Genomic DNA, 20,110 nt, shown 5'->3' on the forward strand with positions numbered 1-20,110 from the left:
TTGTTCAGCATCTCCGTAACGCTCTCGCGCTGACTAAATGTCCCCATGACGAATCGCGCTGCTTTTCGCTGGATCATGTCTATCTCTTCTATTAATCCAACCTGGTAAGGGTCCCATACTGATGAGCAATACTCAAGAATCGGACGAACAAGCGTTTTGTAAGCTACTTCTTTCGTCGATGAGTCACATTTTCTTAGAATTCTTCCTATGAATCTCAACCTGGCGCCTGCTTTTCCCACTATTTGTTTTATGTGATCATTCCACTTCAGATCGCTCCGGATAGTAACTCCTAAGTATTTTACGGTCGTTACCGCTTCCAATGATTTACCACCTATGGCATAATCGTACTGGAATGGATTTCTGCCCCTATGTATGCGCATTATATTACATTTATCTACGTTTAGGGAAAGCTGCCAGCTGTCGCACCATTCATTAATCCTCTGCAGGTCTTCCTGGAGTACGTACGAGTCTTCTGATGTTGCTACTTTCTTGTAGACAACCGTGTCATCTGCAAATAGCCTCACGGAGCTACCGATGTTGTCAACTAAGTCATTTATGTATATTGTAAACAATAAAGGTCCTATCACGCTTCCTTGCGGTACTCCCGAAATTACCTCTACATCTGCATATTTTGAACCGTTAAGAATGACATGTTGTGTTCTTTCTTCTAGGAAATCCTGAATCCAATCACAAACCTGGTCCGATATTCCGTAAGCTCGTATTTTTTTCACTAAACGTAAGTGCGGAACCGTATCAAATGCCTTCCTGAAGTCCAGGAATACGGCATCAATCTGCTCGCCAGTGTCTACGGCACTGTAAATTTCTTGGACAAATAGGGCGAGCTGAGTTTCACATGATCTCTGTTTGCGGAATCCATGTTGGTTATGATGAAGGAGATTTGTATTATCTAAGAACGTCATAATACGAGAACATAAAACATGTTCCATTATTCTACAACAGATTGACGTAAGCGAAATAGGCCTATAATTATTCGCATCTGATTTATGACCCTTCTTGAAAATGGGAACGACCTGCGCTTTCTTCCAGTCGCTAGGTACTTTACGTTCTTCCAGAGATCTACGATAAATTGCTGATAGAAAGGGGGCAAGTTCTTTAGCATAATCACTGTAGAATCTTACGTGTATCTCGTCTGGTCCGGATGCTTTTCCGCTACTAAGTGATAGCAGTTGTTTTTCAGTTCCGATATCGTTTATTTCAATATTTTCCATTTTGGCGTCCGTGCGACGGCTGAAGTCAGGGACCGTGTTACGATTTTCCGCAGTGAAACAGTTTCGGAACACTGAATTCAGTATTTCTGCCTTTCTTCGGTCGTCCTCTGTTTCGGTGCCATCGTGGTCAACGAGTGACTGAATAGGGGATTTAGATCCGCTTACCGATTTTACATATGACCAAAACTTTTTAGGGTTCTTGTTTAGATTGTTTGCCAATGTTTTATGTTCGAATTCGTTGAATGCTTCTCTCATTGCTCTCTTTACGCTCTTTTTCGCTGCGTTCAGCTTTTCCTTATCAGCTATGATTCGACTACTCTTAAACCTATGATGAAGCTTTCTTTGTTTCCGTAGTACCTTTCGTACATTATTGTTATACGACGGTGGATCTTTCCCCTCGCTTTGGACCTTAGTCGGTACGAACTTATCTAAGGCGTACTCGACGATGTTTCTGAATTTTTTCCATTTTTGTTCCACATCCTCAGAAATGAACGTTTGATGGTGGTCACTCAGATATTCTGCGATTTGTGCCCTATCACTCTTGTTAAGCAAATATATTTTCCTTCCTTTCTTGGCATTTCTTATTACACTTGTAGTCATTGATGCAACCACTGACTTATGATCACTGATACCCTCTTCTACATTCACGGAGTCGAAAAGTTCCGGTCTATTTGTTGCTATGAGGTCTAAAACGTTAGCTTCACGAGTTGGTTCTCTATCTGCTCGAAGTAATTCTCGGACAAGGCAGTCAGGATAATGTCACAAGAGTCTCTGTCCCTGGCTCCAGTTCTGATTGTGTGACTATCCCATTCTATACCTGGTAGATTGAAGTCTCCCCCTATTACAATAGTATGATCACGAAACTTCTTCACGACGTTCTGCAGGTTCTCTCTGAGGCGCTCAACTACTACGGTTGCTGATGCAGGTGGTCTATAGAAGCATCCGACTATCATATCTGACCCACCTTTGATACTTAACCCAGATTATTTCACATTCGCATTCGCTAATAACTTCACTGGATATTATTGAATTCTTTACTGCTATAAATACTCCTCCACCATTGGCGTTTATCCTATCCTTGCGGTATATATTCCATTCTGTGTCTAGGATTTCGTTACTGTTCACTTCCGGTTTTAACCAACTTTCCGTTCCTAATACTATATGCGCACTATTTCCTTCAATAAGCGATACTAATTCAGGAACCTTGCCCTGGATACTCCTGCAGTTTACCAATATTACGTTAACTTTTCCTGTTTTTGGTCTCTGAGGACGGACGTTCTTTATCAACGATGCTGATGTTCTCTCTGGTAAGCCGTCAGGTATTTTATCGTTTCGCCCAAGGGGGGCTCCCTCTAACCTAAAAAACCCCCGTGTGCACGCCACACGTACTCTGCTACCCTAGTAGCTGCTTCCGGTGTGTAGTGCAAGCTTGACCTGTCTAGGGGGGCCCTACAGTTCTCCACCCAATAACGGAGGTCGATGAATTTGCAACCATTATAGTCGCAGAGTCGTCTGAGCCTCTGGTTTAGACCCTCCACACGGCTCTAAACCAGAGGACCGCGATCGACTCTGGGCACTATGCTGCAGATATTAAGCTCAGCTTGCACTCCGCGTGCGATGCTGGTTGTCTTCACCAAATCAGCCAGCCGCCGGAAGGAACCAAGGATGGTCTCAGAACCCAAGCGGCAGGCGTCATTCGTTCCGCCATGTGCTACTATCTGCAGCCGGTCACACCCAGTGCGTTCAATAGCTGCCGGAAGGGCCTCCTCCACATTACGGACGAGACCCCCCGGCAAGCACACCGAGTGCACACTGGCATTCTTCCCCGACCTACCCGCTATTTTCCTGAGGGGCTCCATAACACGCCTAACGTTGGAGCTCCCTATAACTAATGGCCCGCCCTCCGTGACTGTCGGGACCTTGCCGGAGAATCGGCCACTGGCCCAACAGGCGAGGCATCCTGTGGTGGCTCGGAAACGATGTCATCACCACTAGGGAGCACCCCGTACCTGTTGGAAAGGGGTAAGGCAGCTGCCACGCGGCCAGATCCCACCTTCGCCTTTCGGCCAGGCACGCGCGAGCCCACCACTGTCCGCCATTCACCCTGGAGTGATGGCTGACCGGTAAGATGCTCACTGCCGGAAGACGCAGCGACATCAGGGGTTCCATGTGATTCCAAGGCCACCGAAGTAGGCATAGGTCTCACCACAGAGCTGACTATGAAGATGTTCATTAATGACACATTTATTTGCTTTCCCAAAACTCCTCACTGTTTTTTTTTATTTTTTTTAATTTTCTTTTTTTTGCAACTTCCACTGACATAAAGGCCTCAACGACATTGTGGTCGCCAATATCTTCTTCTAAATTAACTTCCTCAAAAAGATCAGGTCTGTTTGTCGCCAACATATCTAATATGTTCGCATCTCGAGTTGGTTTTATAACCAATTCCTCAAGGTTGTATGTTCAGAGTGCTCCTAGAATAACTTTACACGAGTCTTTGCTTCTGCCCCCTGTGATGAACTTGTAATTTTTCCAGTCAATGGATGCCAGATTAAAGTTCCCAACTATATATTTTGGATATTTATTTCCTATGTTCTCAATACTTTCCCTGAAACGTTCCGCGACGTTTGTTGCGGATGCTGGTGGTCTATAAAAACATCCAAATACAATGGTCACTCGTTGTCTGATTGTCAGTTTTATCCAGGCTATTTCGCAGTCCGACTCAACTGCGTTTAAACAGCTTTTAACTGCAATGAACACACCACCTCCCATAGCATCAGTCCTTTCCTTCCTAAATATTGTCCAATCTGAATTCAAAGTTTCACTGCTATTTATGTCTAGTTTCAACCAGCTTTCGGTACCTAATACAATAGGCAACTCGGGGATCTGGCTACAGACACTTCGACAATTTACTAAAATGAGATTTGGCATATTTAAATCCTTTGGAATGACCTGTTTAGGTGGACTAAACATTTTTACAGTTAGTACACCCACATCAGTGTCATGAACTGGTAATTTTTCATGCAAACGGTTTGTTTCCCGTGGGGAGGAACCTAATCTAAAAACAAAAACACACATATGCACGCCACAAGTACTGCACTATCCGTGTAGCTGCTTCCTGTGTGTAGTGCACCCCTGATCTATCGAGGGACGTCCTACAACCTTCCTCCCCACAGCGTAGGTCGAGGCATCTACAACCATTTTCGTTACAGAGTCGACGTAGCCTCTGGTTTAGATTCTCCACTCCACCAGAGGACCCCAGTCCACCCTGAGTACGATGCTGCAAATCCTCAGCTTGGCTTCCACTCCTCGAGAGATGGAGGCTGCCTTCACCAATTTAGCCAGTCGTCGAAAGGACCGCCGGCCGGGATGATCGAGCAGTTCTAGACGCTACAGTCTGGAACCGCGCGACCGCTACGGTCGCGGGTTCGAATCATGCCTCGGGCATGGATGTGTGTGATGTCCTTAGGTTAGTTAGGTTTAAGAAGTTCTAAGTTCTAGGGGACTGATGACCTCAAAAGTTAAGTCCCACAGAGCTCAGAGCCATTTTTTTTCGAAAGGGCCCAAGGGTTTCCTCGGAACCCCGACGACTGGCATCGTTGGTTTAAAAATGTTCAAATGTGTGAAATCTTATGGGACTGCGAAGGTCATCACTCCCTAAGCTTACACACTACTTAACCTAAATTATCCTAAGGACAAACACACACACCCATGCCCGAGGGAGGACTCGAACCTCCGCCGGGACCAGCCGCAAAGTCCAAGACTGCAGCGCCTAAGACCGCTCGGCTAATCCCGCGCAGCCATCGTTGGTTACGATACGTGCAAAGGTCTGCAGCTGGCTGCACCCCGCACGCTCGATAGCCGCTGGACCTCTTCCACATCTCGGACAAGGCCCCTCAGCAAGCACACCGAGTAAAAATTGGACTTCTTCCCCCCCCTAGCCGCTATGTTCCGGAGGGGCTCCATGACCCGCCTAACATTGGAGCTCCCAATAACTAGCGGACCCCTATCCCCATGTGCCTGTGCTGACCTTGCTGAATGAGCGGCCATTACCCTGGCAGTTGATAACGAGGTCCCAGGAGCGTAGGGAACGATGTGGGAGACCCACGCCCCCGACTAGGCAAGGTCCTAGAGGAGGTGGTTTGCCATTGCCTTCCTCCGACCGTAATGGGGATGAATGATATGATGAAGACAACACTCACTCATCTCGTGGCAGGCAAACAGGCAAAATCCCTGACCCCGCTTGGAATCGAACCCGGACCCTGGCAGAAGGTGCATTCTGATCCGGCTCAGCCTCTCCCCCCCCCCAGCATCAGATAGTACACTGAATCTATTAGCAAAGAGCATGGGATTTGCGTCCCACATACAGCCTTCGCTTTGAAGCTCGAGACCTCGACACAGTCCGCCATCCACACTGAGGTGACAGTGGGCCAGCCGGCTCAGTCGCACCTGAGGTCGGTTTAGAGAGCGGTGACAGCCCCCCCCCCCCCCCCCCCCCCCTGCACATCTAGTTCGGCAGAGGCTGCCCTGGGCACCCCATCCCCACCGCACCTCAAGGTGGCTCTCTGGAGCTTGTTGATTGTGGTCAACAAAGCTTCCAGCTACATTTGGACTGTGGCCAACTCCTTCATCCGCACATAACATACGCAGTCCCTATCCATTTAGCTAATATGTGATCTACTATAAGAAACTTAAGGAAACTACTGCCTCACAAGGTTAACAGGTACACTCTTGTTGGCAGAAAGGACATTCAACAATGAAAAACAATAAAAATGTATGATAGAAGCTAGATCTGGTGCTTATTTTCCTGATAGGGGCTATCTAGTGAATACTAAAGAAAAAAACGGTGACCTACAATAAACTGCTAGGGGCTATCTAATGAATATTATTAAAGAATTAAACAGCAACCTACGTTAAGTTACACCTACTGATTATCCCTCGTATTTATTATGTAAACAAATGTTTACGTACACGCGAAAATGACTCAATCAAAATAATAAAAACTGCTACCTTCATCGTACCGAGTCTAAATGACACTAATAAACGTAAATACTGAGTATTGTACACTGACAGATCGAGGCACAAAAAAAAACCTTTAGATAACAATAAGAGTTCAGAATGTAAAGCAAAAATACGAGCTTTATTTTATAGGAAGCAATGGGCTTACAGTACACGATCACCAATGCCCACAACAAGCTAAGGAATTTAAGAAAGACTGCAAGGTAAATTTTAGCTTTCTACTAAGTAAACCGTATGTAATAATGGCTCAGAAATTGTATTATAACATTGATTTACTCAGATATTCTAGTGTAATACTAATTTACCACGTATATTGCGTTTGCTTAACTGTTAACGATCGCAGGTTGCGATAGTCAAACGTATACAATGAGGTTAGAATTCACTGTCAGTATCAGTTTTCCTAATAAAACGTATAGAAACTGCTAGCTTAAATGTATCGAATCGAAATCACACTAATAAACGCAATACTTAGTACTTTACACTAACTTAAACTGATTAACCGTCGTATTTATGATGTAAACAAACGTTTACGTACAAGCAAAAACTGACCTAATAACGTATAAAAACTGCTACTTTCAAAGTTTCGAGTCTAAATGCCATTAGTAAACTTAAATACTGTGTATTGTACACTGACTTAATTGATAATGTCGCGTATTTAACGTCAGTTAAGATTGTAAACAAACATTTCTTACACGGAAACTGTCCTATACAGAATCTTCGCTTTTCCTATTTAGACACAAACAAGAAGTAAAACCTCCAATTTATCAATTCTATCTGACACTAATGCACGTAAATACTATAGAATATACAGTGAAAACAATTAATTACTAACTAAACTACTTATCTCGTTACACAGCAAGCGAAAAGCGCTCGTAGCCAGCGTCAGGGCTGCCAACTGACAGTGGTAGTCTCAGTTTTAAAATCTGTTTCAGACAAATACCATGTCGTCATATAGAACATCTGTTAAGAAGTCAGGGAAGAACTAGAGGAAGCTGTAGAGAGTAAAAACTGCTGGGGAAAAGAGAGACTAGAATACGCCAAATAAATAATTGTAGAAGTAGGGTGCGAGTGCTACGCTGCAATGAAAAGCGAAGGAGTTGAAATTGTGGCGGGACACATCAAGTCAGAAAGAAGGACAAAGGCACACACAAAAAAATGAAGTATGATAAGCAATACTATGGAACGATAATACACTTGGTCTTTCCTAGATATTTCTGATTATAGAAGTGCTATGTTTATTTTATTTTTTTTTTTTTGGGGGGGGGGGCTACTTTTGTTGTAGTCTTCTGGTCGGATTGAAACTATGGGAGTGGAGAGTAGAGATCCCCGATTTTTAATAAACTCAGAATAAATTAAATTTATTACGTCATTCAGGTCACCTGTTTGAAGCTGCTCATTTACGTAAAAATTAAATCTTCATTAAGCATAAAAATATGTTTCTATATTACTTTACTTCTTCATCTGCTTACCGGTGTTTCTAATATGGTCACGGTCGTGTCAAATGGAATAATTTCAGTTTTTGGCTTGATATTAGCGTTCCTGTCCCCATCCTCCGTTAGAGAGACCAAGCTTTCCTATTGCTGTGGGAGTAGTTAGATTTCCAGTGAGTCTTCGCGTCTAGCTTTTGGAAGCTCATTTCTGGATGAAGTCCCTATTCATTGATCTTTGTTTAGAAATGTAGTTAATTCGCTGTATGTAGGAGACTGAAATCATCTTATTCTTCACCGCAAAATCCATAGCGTGTTTTACCGAAGGTCCAAAACGAACTTAGAATTTCTATCCTCGACAGGGAGTTCACGATGAAACGCAACCCTGCTTAAAACAAGAAGAAAAGCATTAACAGTATACAGGGTGCCCCACAAAGAGCTTTACGTTTGAACCTTAATAACTCGAACAAACATAACAAAGATACGAATTTTTAAGTCACGTAGATTGTCACGACATTATCGATGATGTAATAAAATGGAACACCTACAGCCATAGTTACCACATTATATATTATGTGGCTACCAGTTTCGGGTCTCAGGGCACCATCTTCAGGCCTTAACCGACGCTGAGGGGGCTAACACCATCCGTGTACAGGATTCATCAGTGGCCAACAGCTATAACTAGTTTTCGTAAAGTTCCTGTAACAGCTATGTTCTCACTCCAACCATCAATCATCAACTCATAGTTGATAGTTACCGGTAACCTGCGAGAACCAGTTATAGATGTTGGCCACTGATGAATCGTCTATACGGATGGTGTTAACCCCCGACCCCTCCCCCCCTCCACCCCCACCCAGCGTCAGTTAAGGCCTGAAGACGTTGCACAGAAGCACCGAAACCGTATAATAAAACACATCGTAAGGGCAGCTGTAGTTGTTCAATTTTATTACATAAGTGAACGGCGAAGTTTCTCAGACCTCCAATCACGAGGATGGACATACAATTACCGCTGATGTTTTACTGTTGAAGATGTTCAAAATGCCCTCCAGCAGCAGCAATATAGCGTCTGCAACCATGTGGAACAGACCGACACCTATGTTACGGTAGGCACTGGAATGGATTCAAAGCTAGTTACAATCGCCTCTCTCATGTCATCCAGCGTTGGTGGTTTTGTGGTGCAGACTGTCTCCTTTGGAGTTCCACACAGGAAGAAGTCTATCGGCGTTAGATAGGGAGATCTGAGTGGGCACTCAGCACTTCCTCGTCGGCCTACCTAACTGTCGTCAAACATTCATCAACGACTTGCCGCTTGTTAGCACGATAATTTGAAGGTGCACCATCTTTTTTAAAAAATCAATCCTCATTTCCGTACAGTTGTCGAGTAGCTGGTATAAGTTGTGCCAGCTACATGATAAGATACCTTACACTTCTCACTGTTCCCTCGAAAAAGAGTGGCTCTCCACACCACACTGATGATCCACGAAGAGTAGCAGTTCATTCTTCCGTAACGAAGGAAATGTCCCTTCGCCAGTACACACGGTTATGGCGATTGAAGGTCGCACTCAATTTAAAACATCGCCTTATCGGACCAAACAGTGGCATCAGTCTTCACTGACGCAAATCCATTCGCAAAAGCTGAGGAATCTACACACTTATCGCGTGAAGCAGCCTGGAACGTAGAGTTGCTACTTTGTTGGTTTTAAAATACGTTGAAGACTTCGTATGATTACACCTGGTTCACGCGCAGCTGGCGGTAGGGACAATTTGTGACAATTTTTACCACTGCCACCACCGTTCTTCTGTCTGTTACTGATTTCTTTCTGCCACACTGTCCCTGATATAGATCAGGCACACTTCCTTCTCTTTCAGATTTATCTCGTAATTTCTTTATGGTAAAATAAGACGATGGAGCAGTATCAGACTCTGCTCTCCATCTTCTCTGCATTTGAAAACTAATTTCTTTGCTCCAAGGACAAGTTTTCAGCTCTCTTGTTATTTACGGCTAGTGACTGGCAACTGAAAACAAACAAATAAATGAATGGCTACACACTTTAGTCATGTGAGCACTATAGCTGTTGTCTCTACCAACAGCAGTCACGCGCATTTTCCGATTGGTAGCCAGAGTCAATCCAAACAATTCCTGCTCATTACATCTTTCATACGACGCCCAGTGTCAAGAGAAATCCTCAGTTTGTTTCCAATTAAATACAAAAATATTTTTAAATTATAATTTTACGCACCCATTCGATAGAGCACTCTCAGGCTAGTGTAGTCCCATATTTGTTTTAGGGATATATGTTGACAGAGGTAGTAAAAAACGAAGAATAAACAGCAGTCCAGCAGCGACTCAGTAGCGCTCCATGCTTGGCACTAGAAATCAGCGCTGCAATTCTATCGCTGCTGGAGTACTGTTTAATCTTTGTGTTTTACTGTCCCCGTTAATATATATCGATAAAACAAATATGGCGCAGGACTAATCTGGGACAGTTCCATCAAAAGGGCACGAAAAATGACGATCTAAAAATTTTTTTTTTTTTGTATGACGGGAAATAAGCCGACAGTTCCCGCATGAAAGACGTGATGAGCACTGTTTATGTGGGCTGATCAGATTATAACGCCACAGTTACTAAAACAGTGTAAACCCCATTGTGAGATACCCTGTATACTACATTGAACAGGAACCTACAGAACTGTTCCTCTCAAGTAATTTCTATACATGCGTATTATTTCCAAATTAAAAATCTTAACTTTATTGTTGCTAAAACACACAAAAATTCTAATAACTATTTTTCTCAAGATCATTGTGTGAATGGAATTTACAAGCAGATCCATTATCGAACAAAATTTCTGGTCTGTTAATCGTTGTTCAACCAGTTACCAACAGGATGTATGTTTTGATGACATCTCATTGGTCCAATAGGCAACGGCCTTGCCGCAGTTGATACGCCGGTTCCCGTCAGATCACCGAAGTTAAGCGCTGTCGGGCGTGGCCGGCACTTGGATGGGTGACCATCCGGGCCGCCATGTGCTGTTGCCATATTTTGGGGTGCACTCAGCCTCGTGATGCCAACTGAGGTGCTGCTCGACCGAATAGTGGCGGCTCCGGTCAAAGAAAACCATCGTAACGACCGGGAGAGCGGTGTGCTGACCACCCGCCCCTCCTATCCGCATCCTCAGCTGAGGATGACACGGCGGTCGGATGGTCCCGATGGGCCAGTTGTGGCCTGATGACGGAGTGCCTCTCATTGGTCCAATGCGCCATGAAACTTCCTAGAAAAAAAAGTAATCAGATCTGATGAAATTTTGTAACTTCGTCCCCTTTTAAAACTTGGATTAAGCAACATTGGTTCTAATTTCCTCTCCAGTGAACTGTACTAATATGAAATACAGGGCACAACTTCAGAAAAAGAATCCTGGTATGTATCGGTGGAGAATAGCATTGTACGAAAGTGAATCATGGACTGTGGGAAAACAGGAAGAAAAAGAAGTTTGTTTTCAGAAACGTGCTGAAAATTAAGTAAATGAGAAGAACTAAGGTTCCTGTTCTACGAGAAATGGAATATTTATGAATTATTGCATAATCACAACGAGGAATCGAGTTTCTGAAATGCGGTATGACTTCATCGAATAACTTGTGATAGACGGGGCCGTATAACAATTTATTGATATTGAATTGTACAAGATGGTCAGAACCAGTCAAAACTTCTGAGGGTGTTACAGGGTAGACTGTGTTGCGAGATAATTATGCAGAAAAAAATATGGTACGTTGCGCTATTTCCGAGTTAATTAACACTGAAGTTAGCCAGTCAGGCTGTTGCGGGCACAAATTCATGTGACCCGCCAGATACGGTGTCGCCAAACGTGTTCTCCGTTTAGTTTCCTAAAACCGAACAAGAGAACGACACAAGAACTAGACATGCAACAGTAGTAAGAATAGAACGGCAGCCAAAGGCTGAGCGGTCTTGTGCCCCATCATCTACGTTATGAGAACAGCTGATTCTAACTGTATCTGGTGGGTCGCTAGAATTTGCGCGCGCGACGGCCTGATTGGCTAATTTCAACAGTAATTAATTCGGAAACGGTGCAACGTATGGAATTTTTTTCTCAACAGTTATTTCTCAGCACATCTTACCTTGTAACACTCTTACAAGGTTTTCAGATTCTTTCAGACCACCCTGTATATAACAAATGTTTGAAGACGTCGAATGTATGTCCTACTCTGACATGAAAATGTTGGTGAAGCAGAGGAAATTGTGATGATCCACATCCACGTGGCAGTAGAGTGACGGCTCGCCACATTCCTATCCTACAAAAGTCTAGTTCCAGGTAGTTTCAGAAAATGAGGGATTAACGATACAATTTGGCAGTAACAGTTTGAATAAAGCATGAAGCTTTTCACTTTTATTTTAATCCTTCCAATACGATAACTATACCCACAATGAATTTTCACACTGCAGGGGAGAGAGCGCTGATTAGAAACTTCCTGGGAAATTAGAACCGCGTGGTGCCCGATCGGAAGTTGATCGTGGGATCAACTTCCTGTTTGGAAGTTTGACGGGCACGTGCTCTATCGACTGAGATATCCAGGCGTGACTCAAGACCCGTCCCACAGCTTTGCCTTAGCTATGTCTACGCACTATACTTTCTGTCAGGAGTGCTAATCGGGCAAGGTATGAAGGACAACTTCTGTGAACTTTTCAATGTAGGAGATAAGGTACTGAGGAGGTGAATCTGTGAGGGCAGGTCGTGTGTCACCTTTGGATAATTCAGTCAGTAGAGCACTAGCCCTACAAAAGCAGTAAGCCTAGGTTTAATCCTCCAAGAATTTTTACGATAAATAATACACTAAAATACTAAGTGATGGAGTTTTCGAAGCTAGGTTGGAAAAAGTTTTAAACTGGAATCCGTATCTCGAACTGCGTTCTCCTGATTTAATGAGTATGCTTTATGAACTGAGGAAACTTACGCCCTAACATCAGTTACAGCTGCTTATCTAGAAGGCAGATGGTCTTAATACCCAGAACTGAGGCCCACGGGGAGTCACGTTTGCTGTCATCTTCTACTTTCGGGTTCTCTTAAAACTATCACTACTCCCCGAAAGGAGCGGAGACATGTAGCACATAGTATCTTCTGGAGCCCTGGTTACTGCGACTACTTGACATTTAGTCTACAAGCCACTAGAAAAATTGGTAGTTCAGGTTGACCCGTGATCGCTTATCAGCCTCCAAAAATCACCAGCAGAGTGTAACGTCTACGCTCGGGCGTACGTTAACTCTTTAAAGCCTATACTATGGTAAGTTGACGGGCTTCACCTTATAAGAAAGGATTTTGGTAAATATGTTGACCGCGTGTGCCTGAATGGAGGCAAAATCAGACTTACACCCACTCAATGACACCAATGATACGTCAAGCAAGTCTAAAGTGCAACTACACGTTAGGACGGGCAAGAAATATGCACAACAGATGCTACCAATTGTTAATAATACGGTCGCCAGCCTAATTAGGCATTAAGTGAGTGTTTTCCTTGTACACGTGGATGTACGTACAAGCATAACAACACGTAGTAATACTGCATTATATGGAAAATTTTAGAACCAGAAAAACCTACTGAACTAATAATTTCCCTTTCTGTACTAATTTGGACAAGCTATAAATACACAACCTTACACTATAATGATTACTACAAACTGCGTTTTGTCTATTGATCCGACTGAAATCGGGCATAGGTTACCCTAGACATACCACTTTTGAAACACACATACAATGTCAATTTTAAGAAGGGTAAAACACTAATAAATTTTGGTTTTATATTGACTTTAACTTTGTTAGTCAAATCAGTTCAGTACACTTCAGAATATAAATGAATAGAAAAGGAGAGGGGGGGGACCCTGAAACTGTTATGATCATCGTATTGAAACTATTAACTATTGAAAGCATTATGCACTCAAGGTTTCCAATATATGAGTTACTACTCTTTTTAGCTTATCACTTTCTCATTTAACTACCATTATTTTTGTCTCAGATTAATTAAACTTCATTACTAAACCAATTCCAAAATTATCTCCCAACTTTGTCAGACCTTTGTTCTTTGCTTATATTTTCATTAACAACAAAGTACTTTAAACATCATTCTAACATAGATAGGTCTGCAGGTAATTCTTATTAACATAAACTTTAAATCTTCCTTTCGGGACACTCGGATTGCACAACATGTGGAAAGGACCCTGTCTAGGTTAGTGATGAGGATAATTAAATGATAGGACAATTCTAGTTAAAGTTAAGTTGTTATTGAACAGCAGGAACAAAATTAACACTGGTCCACACGAATACAATTCTAAAAATTCAACCTGTTCGTGTCGATGCGGCGGTTGGCGGGCGGCGAGATGGCGAGGCGCACAGCACACATACAATCACAGCTATGGCTCTTGATGTATCGGCACTTTGCTTCTTCTTAGCGTCGCAATCCTTTTCAATTTAGTGCCTAAAGAACATAGCCATGCTGTATAGTCGTCGGAAACGGCACATCCGAGGCTCAATGAAATCACGTTTCCCAGGAGAGCCTCCTCGATCCAGAGCGTGTTTCTCAGACCGATGCTCAACTCCGACTACTACTACTGCTGAGCCCGTTATGCCGTGCCGCGCCCGTGTGCATTTTCTCGCGCTCGCCTGCCATCCACCTTTTACCGCTCCCCTACAGACAGGGTATTCACCCTAGGTTTGGCATTCCACATATCCTAATACATTGCCTACGTATGGACCAGACGCACAACTTTAACATCTTACCAAAGTTTCAACATTTCTTACATTTCCATTTTGTTATAACATTGCTTGAAATTTGACATAAATATTAATATTCTCGTCGAGAGTTGTTTATAGTTTCCTCAACACAAGGACACGAAAAGAAAAAGAAATGAAATCAAAACATTGCTTACACTAATTTATCGAAAATCAGAAGAAAAAATTATTATATGTACAGTTGTTATTACACATGCCTCTGTTTCCAGTAAATTTTACTAAGTATAAATTTGATGGGAACACAAAATTTTACATTTATACAGTGGTTCTGAATCTTTATGTGAATTTCCCATCCAAAAAAAATTTTTTTATACCACAAGCTTCCTTTCACTCACATTATATAGGTCTACAGTTTTTAACATATCAAGAACATTTACCTATCATTTACTTAAGTGCCTTTGGCACAGTCCACTCTCCTATCACAACATTATTTAAATAGTAAATTACTCATTTTTACTAAATTTCTCAAAGAAATAATTTCAAAATCTGGAACACAAACATTTAACTACAAAAAAAAATGCAAATACCTATATACGCTATAAGACAATTTATTGCTGCTTGCATTGAATGGCAGTCCATTTTCTTATTTACCGAAAAAAAACACACACAATAATATTTAGAAAATTACTACACACATTTGCTACCTATTATTCAGATTTGGGCAGTCCTTTTCACCTCATATTGTCACATCTCCTGTATCACACTTATAATTCTCCTTTGACTATTTATCTGCCCTCTTTGGTGTTTGGCAGTCCTTTATATTATGGTTCATACACTGCCCATTTTCATTTTTGACAGTCCCATCTTTTATCTGGCTGATAGCATTTATCCATTCCTTTCAGCCCTGTTTCTCCATACCTCTTTATATTTATAGTACAATTGGTAATCTGAAACTCACATAATTAAATTAGTATACTAATATTGGTCTACCTAAGTTACAAAGGTTTGTTACATTTGGCAAAAATTAGCTTCAGCATTACATACAGCATATTTACTGTAAATTGTTTTCTGATTGTACTTAGTTCACTCACTTCTAGGAACATACAGTTTCAGGTCCACAACATTTCTTACACCTAAAGGTCTTTTGGATTTTGGGTAGATCAGGTAGTAAGCATTATCGTATGGAATGTTCTGTATTATATACGGTCCATTATAAATATATTTAAATTTGGAAATTTCATGGTTCAGTTCACTAGATTTTTCGTGGGTTTTTAAAAGAACATAATCTCCAATTTTAAATTTTGAATCTTTCAGATTTTTATCGTGTCTTTTAGATCTAGATTCAGCTTTTTGCTTTGCCCTTTTTCTGACTAATTCTTTCTTTTGACTCAACCCCAAACTTGTACAAGGTGGAAACTCTAGTTTTTCTTCAATTAAACTTTTACTTCTGCTGCCTAACAAAATTTCTTCCGGTGGGAACCTAGTAGATTCATGATGTTTCCAAAGTTCAATATAAATGTGCCCCAGATTCTAAATCATACCCCTTCCTGTTTTTTCCGCAACGCACCTTGGTCGACTGTGACATCGTCCCAAGATACGTTCCTGACCTGTGAATCATTTATATCTGGCGGCTTTCTCGGTTTCTGGAGTTCAAAGTCTTTGCTTACTTGAACTCGTTGCAAAATAAACACTGAGTCGTCCGGTGGCTCTTTCTTTCTTTGTTCAGTCTCAACATCTGGATTTTGTTTTGAAACTTCATCATTATATACAATATCGCAATTAACTGTATTTCCATTATTTCCGAAATATTCGTCATCTGAACTATCGTCAGAATCCGACCATTCTGGATCGCTTTCAGGTTCTAACATAAAAGCTTTTCTGAGACAGGCACTAAGTTCTTCCTCTGCGTTTTCGTCAGGTTTAGATTGTAACTCAGTATCCTCTTTCGGCGAAATGGCCTCATTCTCCACTTTACTCACATCCACTATTAATTCATATTTCGTGTAATCCTCGTGGACTTCAATTACTTTCAGGTAATTACCTGCTCCTTCCTCACGGTGCTTTTCGGTAGCAGCTCGTACTGTTGGCGAATCATTAACAGAAGTTACTTCCTCGTCAATGCTAAGGATTTCATCCTCCAATTCCTTCCTACCTTTAACCTTCGTCCCATCGGCAGCACGCGTACATTGCGTGGCGCTATTTACTCTCTCCTCTTCAAATTTGGGCCACTTCACCTTATCGACGTCCCTACTATCTCCTTTTTCACTAATTAACTTCCTTGCTTCATACTCCTTCTTAAAATCCTCCCACTCACATTGCTTTAGGCCCTTGTACAGATCGTCGATCTGCACACGCCAATTACTTACTTCCGCTAATTCATTCTCGCCTTTTACTTCATTGCAAACACTGCTAACCGCACCTCTCTGTGTATCCACAGTTTCATCTATTATTTCCTTCGCCACAGAATTACCACTCATAATGTATTCACCAGCTCTTACGGCAACCTTCATATCTAATGCTGCCGCATTGCTAGCGGCTTCTCTCTGAACAGCTGTTCTGCTAGGCTGGGCCGTTTCCCTCTGATGCTCCACTCGCCCGTTAACAAGTATTGCTCTGCGCGGCAAAGATGAGTCATTCGCGCTCGCACCTGACGCTTGTTTCGCAACAACACGTTGCGTCGTTCCACGCCTGTCTCTAACCTGTCTCATAACTTTACTGTCAGTTCGGTAACATTTCTTAAATCGGGGCCGGTATATACTGTCCGCTTCCGTTTGGCCCGCAACGTTCGCGGAAATCAGTTTCCCGCGTCGTTATTATTTTGCGCGGTGTACCCTCTACCGCGACCTGGATAACTTCCTCTTCCTCTGCCTCTACCTCTACCTCTCTGTATCATGTTGACGCGAAACCCTTCGCCGTCATTATTACGGTTATTTCGGTTACCAAAATTTTGATAATTGGCACGACTTTCGCGCCAGTGGTCTTCGTCTTCGACCCTTTCGAGAAATGCTTGGAAACTGCGATGATTGCTTCCCACGTATCTCTTTGAATCTTCTGGAAGCTTTTTATATAACTCCCATATTATTTCAGAATCAGATCTTCTTCCTCTTAAATGCGTCAACTTCCGGTACCAATATTCGCAGAAATCTTTTAAAGAATTCCTGCCCCTGTTATCATGAAGTTTGGCCATGATAAACTCGGGCCACAAATGATCCTGTTTTTGTTCGGACCAATATTCTTCCTTAAACTTTTGCTTAAATTCTTCGAACGTCATTCGTTCGGTATTCAAACTAATTCCCCAGCGCTTAGCGTCACCTGCTAAGGCGCTAATTACTACGTTTATGTTTTCCTGATCAGACAAGTATTCAGGAAATATTCTCTCGCAATTTTTGATGAATTCTAACGGATGCCATCCGTTATGTTTCTTGGCGGGATCGAAGCGTTCCTCACCTTCCAATAGCTTCGTAATAGGTGTGCCATTACAGACAACACCAGGTCTAACTTTAATTTTGCTCTCAAGATCGAAAATTTTGCCTTGAATTTTCTAAGTATTTTGTTCACATTTTTGTACACATTCGGTAACTTTCTCACCTAAATCTCTTTCAGTGTCTGAAACTGCCTTTTTCAATTGTGAGATTCCGTGTTGACATTCGTTTACAATCTCAGTTTTAAGACCGAAAACTTTTTCGTCTACTTTTGTTTCAACCAGAGGCTCTACTTTCTCTTGGATGTTGAGGATTTCAACATCAAACCTACTGTTAATGTTGTCAATTTACCCCTGCATACTATCCATATTTTTGTTAATTGTGTCAATTTCAAATTTCATAGCATTTACTACAGAGCTTAAACTACCCACTTTTTGTTCTACCTGTTCTATTTGTTTACTGATTTTAATTCCTTGTTCTTCGATCTGTGTTTTAAGCTGATCATTCTATGTTTTGAGCTGACTAACCTGACTACTAACTTGTTTTTGAAGCTGATCATTTAGCGTTTTGAGCTGATGGCTCTGTGTTTTAAGCTGCTCGTCAACGTGTGTTTTAAGCTGATTGTTCTTTCCTTGTACACGTGGATGTACGTACAAGCATAACAACACGTAGTAATACTGCATTATATGGAAAATTTTAGAACCAGAAAAACCTACTGAACTAATAATTTCCCTTTCTGTACTAATTTGGACAAGCTATAAATACACAACCTTACACTATAATGATTACTACAAACTGCGTTTTGTCTATTGATCCGACTGAAATCGGGCATAGGTTACCCTAGACATACCACTTTTGAAACACACATACAGTGTCAATATTAAGAAGGGTAAAACACTAATAAATTTTGGTTTTATATTGACTTTAACTTTGTTAGTCAAATCAGTTCAGTACACTTCAGAATTTAAATGAATAGAAAAGGAGGGGGGGGGACCCTGAAACTGTTATGATCATCGTACTGAAACTATTAACTATTGAAAGCATTAAGCACTCAAGGTTTCCAATATATGAGTTACTACTCTTTTTAGCTTATCACTTTCTCATTTAACTACCATTATTTTTGTCTCAGATTAATTAAACTTCATTACTAAACCAATTCCAAAATTATCTCCCAACTTTGTCAGACCTTTGTTCTTTGCTTATATTTTCATTAACAACAAAGTACTTTAAACATCATTCTAACATAGATAGGTCTGCAGGTAATTCTTATTAACATAAACTTCGGGACACTCGGATTGCACAACATGTGGAAAGGACCCTGTCTAGGTTAGTGATGAGGATAATTAAATGATAGGACAATTCTAGTTAAAGTTAAGTTGTTATTGAACAGCAGGAACAAAATTAACACTGGTCCACACGAATACAATTCTAAAAATTCAACCTGTTCGTGTCGATGCGGCGGTTGGCGGGCGGCGAGATGGCGAGGCGCACAGCACACATACAATCACAGCTATGGCTCTTGATGTATCGGCACTTTGCTTCTTCTTAGCGTCGCAATCCTTTTCAATTTAGTGCCTAAAGAACATAGCCATGCTGTATAGTCGTCGGAAACGGCACATCCGAGGCTCAATGAAATCACGTTTCCCAGGAGAGCCTCCTCGATCCAGAGCGTATTTCTCAGACCGATGCCCAACTCCGACTACTACTACTGCTGAGCCCGTTATGCCGTGCCGCGCCCGTGTGCATTTTCCCGCGCTCGCCTGCCATCCACCTTTTACTGCTCCCCTACAGACAGGGTATTCACCCTAGGTTTGGCATTCCACATATCCTAATACATTGCCTACGTATGGACCAGACGCACAACTTTAACATCTTACCAAAGTTTCAACATTTCTTACATTTCCATTTTGTTATAACATTGCTTGAAATTTGACATAAATATTAATATTCACATCGAGAGTTGTTTATAGTTTCCTCAACACAAGGACACGAAAAGAAAAAGAAATGAAGTCAAAACATTGCTTACACTAATTTATCGAAAATCAGAAGAAAAAAATTATTATATATACAGTTGTTACAAGAGATAGTAAGAAAATTTGAATTGCTTCCTAGTACCCTTATTACTCGTACGTACTACAAATATCATGACCTTCTGATGATTCATTAATGGTGCTTTAACAAGTGTCCCAATAAATAACAGCGACAGTCATCTTTTTTTGCCGAACGAAGTCGAACGGAATAGCTACTCTTTTCCTGGAACGGGAGAACATTGAAATCC

At 41.8% G+C, this 20,110-nt stretch overlaps 1 protein-coding gene and 1 pseudogene across 1 annotated transcript in view; both read left to right on the top strand.

Moving 5' to 3' along the window:
- LOC126193002 (uncharacterized) overlaps nt 1-20,110 on the top strand; it is a 163,791-nt gene that overhangs the window by 25,160 nt on the left and 118,521 nt on the right. The window lies entirely within an intron of this gene.
- LOC126209705 (5S ribosomal RNA) lies at nt 10,595-10,712 on the top strand (annotated as a pseudogene).

This window comes from Schistocerca nitens, chromosome 1, assembly GCF_023898315.1.
Source record: "Schistocerca nitens isolate TAMUIC-IGC-003100 chromosome 1, iqSchNite1.1, whole genome shotgun sequence".
In the NCBI taxonomy this organism is placed as follows: Eukaryota; Metazoa; Arthropoda; class Insecta; order Orthoptera; family Acrididae; genus Schistocerca; species Schistocerca nitens.